The sequence below is a fragment of the Phyllostomus hastatus genome, unplaced genomic scaffold, assembly GCF_019186645.2.
Source record: "Phyllostomus hastatus isolate PE091 unplaced genomic scaffold, TTU_PhHast_1.1 phas_contig_16, whole genome shotgun sequence".
NCBI lineage: Eukaryota > Metazoa > Chordata > Mammalia > Chiroptera > Phyllostomidae > Phyllostomus > Phyllostomus hastatus.
The window spans coordinates 16,400,215-16,412,580 of NW_025333643.1; the positions used below are offsets into that span (position 1 = coordinate 16,400,215).

The 12,366-nt window shown below is 41.9% G+C and overlaps 1 protein-coding gene across 8 annotated transcripts in view; it reads right to left on the bottom strand.

The window, feature by feature from the left end:
* Nucleotides 1-316: 316 nt before the first annotated feature.
* Nucleotides 317-12,366, bottom strand: part of FHIT (fragile histidine triad diadenosine triphosphatase) — a 1,461,545-nt gene continuing 1,449,495 nt past the window's right edge. For all 8 annotated transcript variants that reach the window (XM_045832303.1, XM_045832304.1, XM_045832305.1 and 5 more), the window contains one exon: nt 317-605. The gene's annotated coding sequence lies outside the window, so the exon portion shown is untranslated. The remainder of the gene's footprint in view (nt 606-12,366) is intronic.

The following is a 12,366-nucleotide window of genomic DNA, read 5'->3' on the forward strand; positions in this document are numbered from 1 at the left end:
TGTCTAAGGTGTCTGATTCCTGCATTGTGTTTATTAGTTTCTAGAAGCTAATTTTTAGCTGTTGTAGGTTCTTTCTACTCTGCCTCTCTACAGGAGAAGGCTATGACCAAGGAAACATTGTACGTTTCTTGTTCCAGTTTCTTACCTACCAAAATGGAAACTCTCTAAATCTTACCTCAGCCTTAACACACCTTTTGTTTACAGGGAGCACAGAAGTAGTTCTAAGGGATGGACTTTCTCCGTTGTGAGTTTCAGAGCCTCAAAACATCAATTTTTAAGATAGCCAACACACGAGATAAATATTTTAACTACCATTTTATTTCCACCCAGGCCAAGGAACAATTCAGGAAGGGTTCTGTTCTAAGTAGACAGACCAGGAAGTGTGGAAGGCTGCCGATGCTGTTGTTTTGAAGTTAGCCTGTCAGTCATCATGATTGAAATGTAACCCTGTTGACTTCCACAAGTGTAATAAAATGCTTTGCGAAAGGTTGCAGAATTGTAGGATGTAATAAAGTCTGCTCAGCTTCGTTTCCAACGCTGCGGGGTCCTAGAGAACGAGGCCCACTTCCTCATGCCTTGGGATTTGTTCACGTTACTTTTCATGCCTGGGAATGATGGAACGTAAAAACAGACACTTAAGTTAGAGCTGATAGCAATTCTGGAGTCAGGGCAATAAATAAAATGTAAGTTTGCTTACTACTAATCTGTTAGATTGCCATTAACATTGTACCAGAGGCCAGGTAGTTGCGGGAAGATTATGTGAAATAGGTAGGTTCCAACCCTCCTGATGCCTGTCCCACCTTGATCCTCATGTTTTGTACAGCTTGTGCCCACAGCCCATGGCCCAGGAATCAGCCACATGGTCTTGTAAGAGTCTATTTTATGGACACATGGCTTACATAAAATTGAAGCCATTTCAGACCTTTAGTAATTAGGCAAGAATAGGTTCTCAAACACAGCTGTTACCAGAATTACCTGGTGATCTTGTTAATAAACACATTTCTTGGGTCTCTCCCCAACTTCCTGAATCAACATGTATGGGGAAAGGCCCAAGAATCTGGAGAGAAATTCCTAACAAGCTTTTCATATGAGTCTGACATTCTCAGCCCCTGAATTTGGGGAATTATTGAGATAGTTTGTAGTAGGCTGAATCAGCTTTGCTTCAAGGCCATGTCACCTCAAGTATCTGGGCCCAGGCCTAACACAAATAATTTCTTCTCATAAAATAGAAAAGGTGGTGGTAGTTAGGGGTTAATCCTATTAGGAAAGATAATTCCTAGATCATAGCAATACATTTCATAGCTCTGACACCCTCCTGTATTCCAAAGGAGAATCTGTAGGAGCCTTGGCTTCTAGCCTTAATGAGAAGTCTCAGAAAAAAGGGTGTGGTCAGGAATAGGACTAGGTGAGGTTCCTGGCTTGGAGGACATTGGAAAAGCAGAGGGCTGCAGCAAAAAGGAAGTTCAATAGGAGGGGAAGAAGGATGAGGGATTTATGGGCCAGATTCCATAAAATTTGGGGAAGATTGAAAGACAGGGTACTAGGAGATGTTTGGGGTAGCTGCCATAGGTGTGATATAGGTGAAGAGATCCTAAGAAATGGCATTGGGAAGCACAGATGGACCTCCCTTTCAGTGTTCTCAAGGCATTCAGTGAAGATTCAAATAGCTTTTACTTATTACTTGTGGCTCTGAGTACAATACGCCTGGGAGGCTGAGGTGCAAAGATCCAGCCATCTGGCAGTTCCAGTGTGAGTTCAAGGGTACCCCAACATATTACAGCCTTTGTACATGGAGAAAGTTTTCAGTGAGTCAAGCACTACCTTTTTCCTATAACCTCATAACAAAGTCAGAGAGCAAAGAGCAGGCAGAACCTTCCTTGGAACTATATCTGGCCCCTTCTGGAATCCAGAACATGGAGTCTAATCAGTTCTGCTTCAGCCTTCACATCTGAGCTTAGGATCTGCTTCCCCTAGATCCACTGATGTCTGTATGTGAGGGGTGGAGAGTGGGGTGTATGCACCAGTCAGTTTGCACCCCCTGGAGAAAGGGGCCTGTCTCATTCCTTTCTGACATGGGGATCATCCTCTATTGTGCCCAGCACCACCCATCTTGTCTGGACACACAGGTCACCTCCCAATCATTCATCATTGCCCTTGTCCTTGAACAGTTATTGACTTTGAGTCAGAGGCACCTGTGCAGGCCTGAAAATGGATGTGCCCTTTCTTTTCCTCCGCCTCGCCTGTCTAGGGCAGATTTATGTCCTAGGAGAAGTTTCTTTCAGTTTTATTTTTGGTCTTTTGAACATTGTAGCCCCATGTTATTTCCCACACCCGCCCTTCCCAACCCAGCCCTATAATTTCTGAATCTCTGTGGGTGCCGCTATCCATACCTGAGCAGGCTTTCTGTCAGAGTACGTACAATGCTCTGCAAGCCATCCCTCATACAGCTTTGACATCCAAACTGTTGGCCTAACTTCTTAAGGCTCTGTCTTCTGCAGTTATTTTTTCTTTTCTTCAACTAGCCTGCAGGCTCATGGGAAGCAGACTTTGCTTTTCCTGCCGGAGCACAGCAAGTGGACATGCCTGGCTTTGACAAGGCTTGGGCCTGAAGGGCAGCCTTGTCATATATTGGCTCTATGTCTCCTGGCAATGTGAAACATATACTGGGGATGGAGGGGTATGGAGATGACTGAGTGGGCTGATACAGGAAAGCACTCAGAGCAGTGCTTTATCAATACTTTGTAAGTACTCACTAGCGTAGGCCTGTTATTGTCATATTATTTATGCTCTATCACAGTGCCAGTCAGAAACCAGAAGGTGACAGAGACCCATGAGTGTCCAAGCAAGTGTATGTCAGTACTTAGCTCCATGGGGGAGATTACGCCCCATTCTGGGAAAGGGTGCCTCTGGGCAACATACTTATCTTCCCATCTTCTGATTGGACTTCATACACTATGCACCCTTCTTCTGGTCTCTAGTTTCCTTCAATACCACCATCAGACAGCAGTGTTTTCAGTGCTCTCCGGGCAGATTGACAAAAATATTTATTGACATGTAAGGCTTAGAGGAAGGTGCAGAGAAGTGAAAGACAATATTCTGAAGGGGCTTCCATCTCATTTGGAGAAACACTTGGACAGGGTGAGGCAGTGCAGCAGCTGATAAGGTTCAGGTAAGCAGTCCAGAAAATGTGCGCTTTCGGAGTTCTGAGAGCAGATTGCTCAGGGTGCCCAAAGTTTGACTGGTAATGAACATGGGAATGATGGTGATGTTTCTCAAATATTTCTAAGTTCCTAATAAACACAGTGGCAGGTGAACTGAGTGACCCCTCTCTGCTGCAAGGCTGGGCTTGAGGTCTAACGGGTCATACAAAGCAGCTCATTTTCAGGGGTTTGCTTTGCAGAGTAGAGGATGAAGGCAAAGGGGAAACTCCATTGCTCTGAACAGTTAAGGGATTTTTGGAGGAGCTTTGCATTTGGAAGGAAATTAAAAATGGCTAATGAAGAACATTTGGATGATTTTTAAGTATGGCTTCCTGTATGGATGCATTGTGATCTTCTCATTTGTCTTTCCCTTAAACCTTCAGGAAGGTCTTCAAAGTCAGTTTGCATTTTGTTGTCATGACTTAGCACAGGGTGAAAGCAGAGGTACCAAGGGGACCCCGACCAGGGTGCCAAAGGACCACTCTGACTTCTCCTGGAACATGCAAGTGCCATTAGGCTTGATAAAGTCTTTCTCCACAGATAAATGAAGCTGAGTCTCCTGTTTTCAACAGATCTCATCATCTTCTGCAGGCGTTCAAAGAAACATCTTTTTACTAGGTGTGCATTTGGAGACTTACAGGTCATTGACCCAAAGAAAGAGCCTCTTCTGCTTTGAAGCTAAAAAATAGGTCAATGTCTCTGTTTTCTGTAGGTGAATGTGAGTGGGCACTGGCCACAGTTGACTTGATAGAGTATAAAAGGCAGATATGGGACCACAAAAACTCAACAGGCTTTTCTTGTTTCCTTAAGGTAATGTTTTTAAACTTGGCTGCTCACTATAATCACCTGGGGAGGTCTAAGAAATGCCCTGCTGCCATTCCAGCTGCAGAAATTCTGCTCTGACCAGCCTGCCGTATGGGCCTGGCCTCTGGAGGGGAATCACTGACAGTTATGTGATGGTGAGAAACTCCAAGCTATCCCCTTCTTGATCCCGTAATATACTCCACATGCCACAAAGCAACTCAGGTGCTGGAGATAGGTTTCAGCAGGTTCCAGTTGCAAATGTTGAGTCTCTAGTAAGGTTGTCTGTTTTCTGCACTCTTAGAACAGCCACACAACCAGGACAAGTGCTATTCTTCACAGGCAGTGATCCTTGCCCATGAGAAGGACAAAAGTGACCTGCTTTACATCCACACCAGGGCTGACACAGAATGGTTTTAGAACCAAGTGATCATGTTCCCCAATGTAACATAAAACCCTTCTGCAACAGCTCCCTTCTTTGAAAAGTAACTCTCATTTCCTAGCAGGCTAGAGGCAGACAGCCGTGGAAAGGTCATTCTGCTCACACCAAAAACAAGGTGAGCAATTTTCTAAGGGCAGGCACCCCTGACCTCTGCTTTTCAGCTTTTTCTTAATAAACTGAAATCAGAAATTGGACCACAAAGCCACTGGTGGCAATCTCTTACAAAAAGTGGGTAAAGGCGAAGGTAGAGGAGAGATAGCAAAGATCAGAGAGCCACTCTGATTAGTATCTCCATGGCAACACAATTGTCCTTTCATCTAGACACAGGGAGGGTTATCCCAAGTGCAGTGGCCAGAAACCCAGCACTGTGAGGCTGGACCTCAGAGAGCAGGGCAACTTCCCAGCAAGGTCCCAAACTCACAACTATTCTTCTGTGACATGTCACACATGCTGATTAACACAACTTCTTGTGATGGGAAAGTGTAAACAGGGTCTATTTCCCAATGCTCCAAATTCATGCCCTTCAGAGCAAAGAAAGCAGCTGTGGGCACCATGTGGTGTGGCCAGTCCCCTCAGGAGGGGAGATGCAGACTTCTGTTTTTGCAGTGAGATTGGGGCTGTCCTTTGTGGAGTGACCACAGACTCAGCATTGCATGTTCTTTGAAGAAATAAATCAAATACGAACAGCAAACATGCAAGAAAGATGATTGCCAAGCTTGTTGCTGTGGGTGATTTACCACAGCCCAGGAGGGTTCATCCTCTCCTTTATCCCACAGTGTCCTGGAGAAAGAAATGCCACAGGCCTTGAGGCTCAGTGGTGGCAGTGAGAAAGCAAAACAGAGAAACCCACCCTGGAAAATTCAGGCTCCTTCTTGGGTATGTGTTTATTGGCCCCTTAAAGCCAGAAGGCTTTTGTCTTCCACGTTCGCTCCATTTACATCCACTTGCCCACGTCTGTGTCTAGCAAAGACTCTCCTTAAAAGGCTTTCTCATTCTGATGGAGCTCATGAAGAACAGGCTTTATTTGTCTCTAAATCTTCAGTTGGTATTACTTTTCCCTGAGACTCAGTCAAAATGAAAAAAGATTACTTTATATATACTGGTGTCTTTTGTGAGGGAAACTAATTTTGGGAAAGAAAGTTCCTGCAATGTGAAACACCTTCCCTTCCTTTAAGCCCTCCAAAGGGGCAAAGCAAAAACTAAAAGGCATGTGTGCTTTGTCATTTACCTTGTCTGACAGCTCCTTCTTATCATGCTTTTGAGGGTGACCTTCCTCTGGCATATCCCTTTGCTCTAGTGTGCACTCCTGTCGTAATAGAATTTCAGAACTAAGCATGGAGCAGGCTACCTTTGATAATTAATGGCTCTGAGAGTTTGCTGAGTGTGTTATTTAATTAATGACACTTGTGTCTGGAGTGTGTACAAATGCAAATAAAAGGTGCATTTGCTAAGGGATTATAGACAAATACTCAGAGATTGTCACATTGAGAATTTGTCGGTGATTATAATTTTTCCTCTCTGCCATTTAAAAGGTACTGAATTTTGTATATTTGGTATAGTTCTGTTCTTTTTGCCTTGTATGTGAGCTTATATTACAATTAAAAATCCTTAGACTAATGGATAAAAGTTTGTTATGGGGAGTAGGACCTTTTATCAACAATACAAAGATGAAATCTTTCCTACTATATTTTGAGCATGAAATTGATGGTCAAATAGGTTATGGTTTTCTTCAGCTATTCATAAATAGGCTAATCTGGATTACATTCAAGTTTACTTGGGACCAGTTGATCAAGGATTGAAAACTGGCAAGAAAACACATTTGAAGGCTATTGAGAATAGAATAATGCATACCAACCTACTTGTCCTTAGATGCTGGTGCTTAGAATGAAATGCAGATTGTGAAAAGACAAAGATGAACATATCACATACAGAAGCATCAGCAGTCCATAAGGGAAATCTCTATGGATCTGCCTGTGTGTTTTCAGGTGGAGAATGCAAATGCAAAGGGTCCAGTTTTAAGCCTGTATTGTCACTATATGAGCCTGGGAAAGTTATATCTGCTCTCTCGACCAGTCTTCCTTTGTAAAACAATGGGTTGAACTATATGGTCTTTAAATGCCCTTCCAGCCCAGAGATGCTCTGCAGGGACATGGAAGCTGACTGAAAGGGAAGTCCCACTGATAGGAGAGATAGCTGATTGCTCACTTTTGGGGCTTGGGGATAATTTTCCCAGGAAGGGGCCTCTGAGGATATACAGAGCCATGAAATGTGCCCTGAAAAGGGCTCGCCTATTCTCCAAAGCTCAGCCAGATGGCCCAGGAGACAAAGCCTCAAAGCCTCAAAGCCTCTCCCCCACCAGAGACCTCCTCCCACTCAGGACTGGCAGTAGACATAGAGACACTGGCTCAACAGACTTAAATGGAGTTGAGAGAGAGGCTGGAGGCTGTGCACAGCACATTCTTTCTCCTGGGTGGGAAGAAAAAGGCTGTCTGTCCAGAGCATCTATCAGCCAATGCCTGTGCTAAGGTGGGGGCAGGGGGTATGCAGCCTTATATGTGGAACCTCATTGTCTTCACTTCTGCTCCCTGAAGTAGATGTCACACCCCCATTTCACAGCTCAGAAAAGCTCACACAGTAAGTGCAGGACTGGAACCAGATCTGCTTCATTCCAGAGATCAACCTCTTTTCACAATTGCACTGTCCAGTATGGTAGCCACTAGCCATATATGGCTAATGAGCACTAAAAATGTGACTAGTCTAATTGGGATGTGGAGAAAGTGTAAAACATCTACTAGGTTTCAATGACTTAATCTAGTAAAAGAATGTAAAATATCTTGATAGCTTTTTATCTTTATGTAATATTTTATATTATAAATCTTTGTTATAGAGATATTGAAATAATATTTGGATATATTGGGTTAAAAGTATATATTAACATTAACTTAATCTGTGGTTAATGTGGCTTCTGGAAAATCTAAATGATGTGTGTGGCTGGCATGCTGTTCCCATTAGACAGTGCTGCTTGGTGATGACATTCTGGGGCCCGGGTCTGGGTGAGCACGGAATGGCGCTGGCCCGGGTTGCCAGAATGGGGTGGGCTCTGCGAGTGCCTGAAGAGTTAATTTAGTACTTAGGAGCATGGGCTGTGGGTTCAAGTTAGTCTTGTGACTATTTGCTGTGTAACCTTAAGTTACTTTGCGCATTTGCACCTTGGTTCTGTCATCTACAAAATGAGAAAATAGTAGTATCTCCCTCACAGAATTGTTATGAGGAATAAGCAGGACACAAGTAAGGCACTTACCATAGTACCTGGCCCAGAGACAGGTGTAGACTCTAAAGAAATGTCGATTACTGCCACTTACTCATTTACTCAGCAAGGGTTTTTGAGCACTGTAATAGGCTGGGAGCTGTTCTAAGTGTGAAAGACAATGGCCCTGCCCTTGGACACTTACTTGCTAGTGGGGAATAAAGACAGACCAAAACTACAATGGTAGATGATGGTGAATACTATGAAGAAAAATTAGGCAAGTTTAAGGTATTGCAAGAAACAGTGGTACTAATTTAAGTGGTCTTTCTAAGCAAGTGACATTTGAGTCAAATGCTGAATAGAAGGAGGAAATGAGAGAATTTCAGACTGAGGAGGACAGCAGGTGCCAGGGGCCTGGATGGGAGCTGTTGGAAGTGACCTGCTACCAGCAAGGAAGCAGGAGACTGGAAGTGAGGGTGTGGGGTAGAAATCATGGAAGATGAGTCTAGATTTTATTTTAGTCCTTTATTGTGGCCTATAAGTGACCAGATCCTGGCTGGCTTTTCAAAGTAGGGAGAAGGGACATGATCTGGCTTCCCATTTAAAAGGCTCGTAATCCTAATACATTTCCAATTACACATTATATATTTATAAATTATATATAAAATATATATTTCCTTTTGAATGGTGTTTTGTGAATTTCAGGAGATATATAATGTAATGTTAAGGTACATACTCAACAGTTGACTATGATATTCTATATAAAGAAGTTATATTTTTAAATGTAGTATAATGAAAGCTTACCCAGAACACAGGGAGCTCTAACTTTTTAGTGAAAACACTTTTCATTTATATTTTAACCATTGAGTCCTTTAAAGAATTAAAGGAATTAAAATGAACCACACACAAAAATCTTCCACTTAAAAAAAAAACTGCCTTGATAAATAACAGATCCTTGAGAGAAGAGTAATAAAGCAAAATTCCAATGGGGGTGTCAAAGGTAAATGCTGATTTACTGCATTGGACATATTCCTTGTTCTACATTGTCACCTTTGAAGTCTGCAGGAGCCAACTGAGAGATTGGATAAGAAAGGGGGTCGAGTTCTGAGAGCAGCCCAGAGCCCCGCAGTGCCAAGACTGGACAGTTGGTGAGAAGGCTTCCCTTTCCTACAGCTATGACTCTGGCTTATCATTTCTAATTAAAAAATAATTCAAGTACTATCATGAGCTTTCAGTTTTTCAAAGCAAGACCACATCATCAGTCTGTAATGTTAGCAGTTCTAAACATTTTGTGGGCCTCACTGCAACAAGATGTGGAGCTTTAGCCGAGGAAAACTGGGCAGAACACATAGTTACATTCAAAGCCACTTTGCCTGTCTTGAAGGGATGAACATGATCTGGCAGTTTTTATAGACCTTCTTGACCTAAAGATACCTGCTGGCAGAACAGGATCCTCAGTTGGGTTCTTTTAACGCTTTAATTATTATGTGATCTTTCATCTTACACACTGACTTGAACATTTTGAAAAATATCTTAAATACGCATTAAAATTGATGCTAGTCCTAGACCTCAGAGTGGCTCTTGGAGGACATGTAATTTTGTGTGGGCATGGGGGTTACATAAAACTGACACAAAGCCAACTGCTTTATGGGGGGGTAAGGCAGAGCAATCAATTTGGTTACAGGTACCACTGACATTGTACTGCTGACTTGCACAGAACTCATACACACTTGCTTGTCTTTGAATAAGTCTTACTGTTTCAGATTCACCACCTGCTCTTCTAGGGTAAGGACAGACTTCACCGACTGTTTGTCAGACAGTGTTTGCTTAAGCAGAATTTCCACAAATAGTTGGTGATTGAGTCCTAAAACCTCAAGGTTAAAAATGTCCCCAAGGAGCAAGCAGTCTATACCCACATGGTAGCCATGGCACTTGATGGCAAGTAAGGAGACCCCATTTCAAATGAGCCTCAGGAGAAAAGTGACTTACTGGCCATTTAACTGTGAAGGATGAGCAGACATAGGAATTCATTCCTCTCTACCTTTTGTCTCCCTTCACTCTGGTCTTCCCCTGCATGAGACTTTTCCAAATGATGAGCAGAATGACTGTCAGGAACCTCAAGTCTACACTGCCCCTTCAAGGGCTTTTCTCTCTCTGCCCATGTACCAAGTGGTAGGGAAGAAGTCTAGTTGAGAACCTTGCCCAGAACCGTGGCCTGTGGATGAGGTTGGCAGCTCCAAATTAAAATGTCTGCTACAGCCCATTCTATTTTCTGCTTAAATCTCTCAACAATTTTCTAAATATTTTGAAATCCCAGAGCTAACTGCAGACTCTTGGTGAAAACCCCTTATGTCCAGAGGAAGCCCTAACTGAAAAGTCTTGAATGGAGCCCCTAGGAGTCCTCGCTGATCCCAAGAATGCAACATCTAACGCATGATGGCCCAAAGTTGATAAGCGATGCTTCACTCCTGTTCATCAAATGCAGTATTAGCTTTCAGGCAAACATTCAGCTTGAGCTGCCACTTCATAGGGACATGTGGGAGAGTGCTGTCTCTTCAGTGGACAGTTTTAAGGAGTGGGTAAAGTGATCTTCACAAAGCCCCCAACATGGGAATCACTAAATGCTTGGCTCTTTTCCTGAAGTTCATGAAGAAGCAAGAGTAAGCTCTATCTCACACCCCAGTATTATTGTACAACTCTTGTCTTCAGTTAGTGAGAGTTTAAGTAGGAAGGACATTTCTAAACAGAGACCCACCAATTTACTGTAAAGGTAAATGTAGGCTCCAGGGTCAGACTTTCTGGACTTGAACCTTGACTTTCTATGCATGTAACCTGCGAGTCTTTGGGCTAGTCCCACCGTGGCCTGATCCTCAGTTTCAACTTCTGAAAATCATGATACCATGAGGGGGTTGTTGTATGGTTTGATTGGAATAAAGCTTGTAAAGTGCTTGGTATTGCTTCCCCATTATAAGCTCTTCATTAGTGGTATCATTAAGAATCATTAATAACAAAGCATCCTCTCTGTATTGGTCTCTGTTACTTGGTTCCTGAAATAATCATCTGCCTGGCCAGTGTGGCTTGTTAAAGTCAGGGAGGATGGCTCAGAGGGGGAGAATTGACTCTCTGATGTCATAGCAGTGTGTTTGTAAAGATCATATGCAGTGATTATTCATTTTTTATTTAAGCTTATTATGAAATAATTGAATATTCAGCCAGCAATTAGACTGCACATTAAAGTCAATCTCTTCCTTCCCTTTCCTTTGTCCTCAATTTAAAAGAAATTACTTATCTATTTTTAGTCATTTTCATGGTGAAATATAACACATAGGGAAAAGAACAGAAAATATATATGACTCACAGAATTAATATGAAACAGGCACCTATTTTGTCACCACCCATGACAAGGACTAGAACACTGCCAACCCCCTCCTACCATCCCACCTCCACAGCCCCTTCCCAATCACAACCCCCTTCCTGCCTCCCCCATCAAGGTAAACCATTGGGCTGGCTTTATGGTGATTGTTTCCTTGCCTTCACATATAATTTTGTTCTCACAATGAATATAGCTCTAAGCACTGTGATTTAGTTTTGCCTGGTTTGAATTTTACAGGAATGCAATTACACAGTATGTATTCTTTTGTGTGTTCCCGTTGTTCCACATTCTTGCAAATGCTTGATATTGTCAGTCTTTTAAAATGTTGAGTATTGTGTGTATACAGTGGTATTCCATTGTGCTTTACATTTACATTTTCCTGATGACTAAAGATTATTGGTCATTATGATACTTACTTTTTATGAAGTGCCTGTTTAAATCCTTTCATATTTTCTATTGAACTGTTTATTTTTTCTGATTGATTTGTAAGGTTATTTTTCTTTCTCTTTAAAAGATTATCTTCTGGATTCTGTTTTGTTGGATATATATGTGACAAGCATCTTCTCCAATTCTGTGTCTTATTTTTTTCTGCTAATGGTGTCTTTTGATAGACAGTATTTCTTAATTTGAATGTTATTCATTTTATTAAACTTTTTTATTTTATAGTAATATTTTTGTGCCCTATTAAAAAAGTCTTTCTCTATTGCCATATCATGAAGACATTTTCCTATATTATCTTCTAAAAGTTTTCCTGTTTTATACTTCACATTTTGAATCACAAGCCACCTGGAATTGACTTTTGCATGTGGTGTGAGGTATAGTTTCATTACATTTCTATATGGAATCCTAGTTTCCCAGAACCATTTATTGAAAAGATTTTCCTTTCCCCAAGAACTCCATGCATTATTTTTAGCATAAATTGAGTGTTTCTATATGCCTCGACCTGCTTCAGACCCTCCATTTTGTCCTATCAGTCTACTTTGTCCTCGTACCAGTACTGTGCCCTCTTAACTTTTGTAGCCTTGTGATGATAAGTCAGTATTCTGTACAGTAAGCCCTCCTATGCTTCTATCTTGTTATTTTCAGTCTTTGGCTACATTTCCACGAGCATTTTGGAATCAGTTTGTCAGTTTTCACCAAAAGAAGAATATTTTAACAACCCGTGGGAATTTTTATCTGAATTGCATTGAATTTATGTCAATTTGAGAAGAACTGAGACTCTGTAAAATTGAGTCATTCATCTCTTCATTTATGTGACTTCTCTTTAATGCCTTTTAATAACATTTTGTAGTTTTCTGCCTCG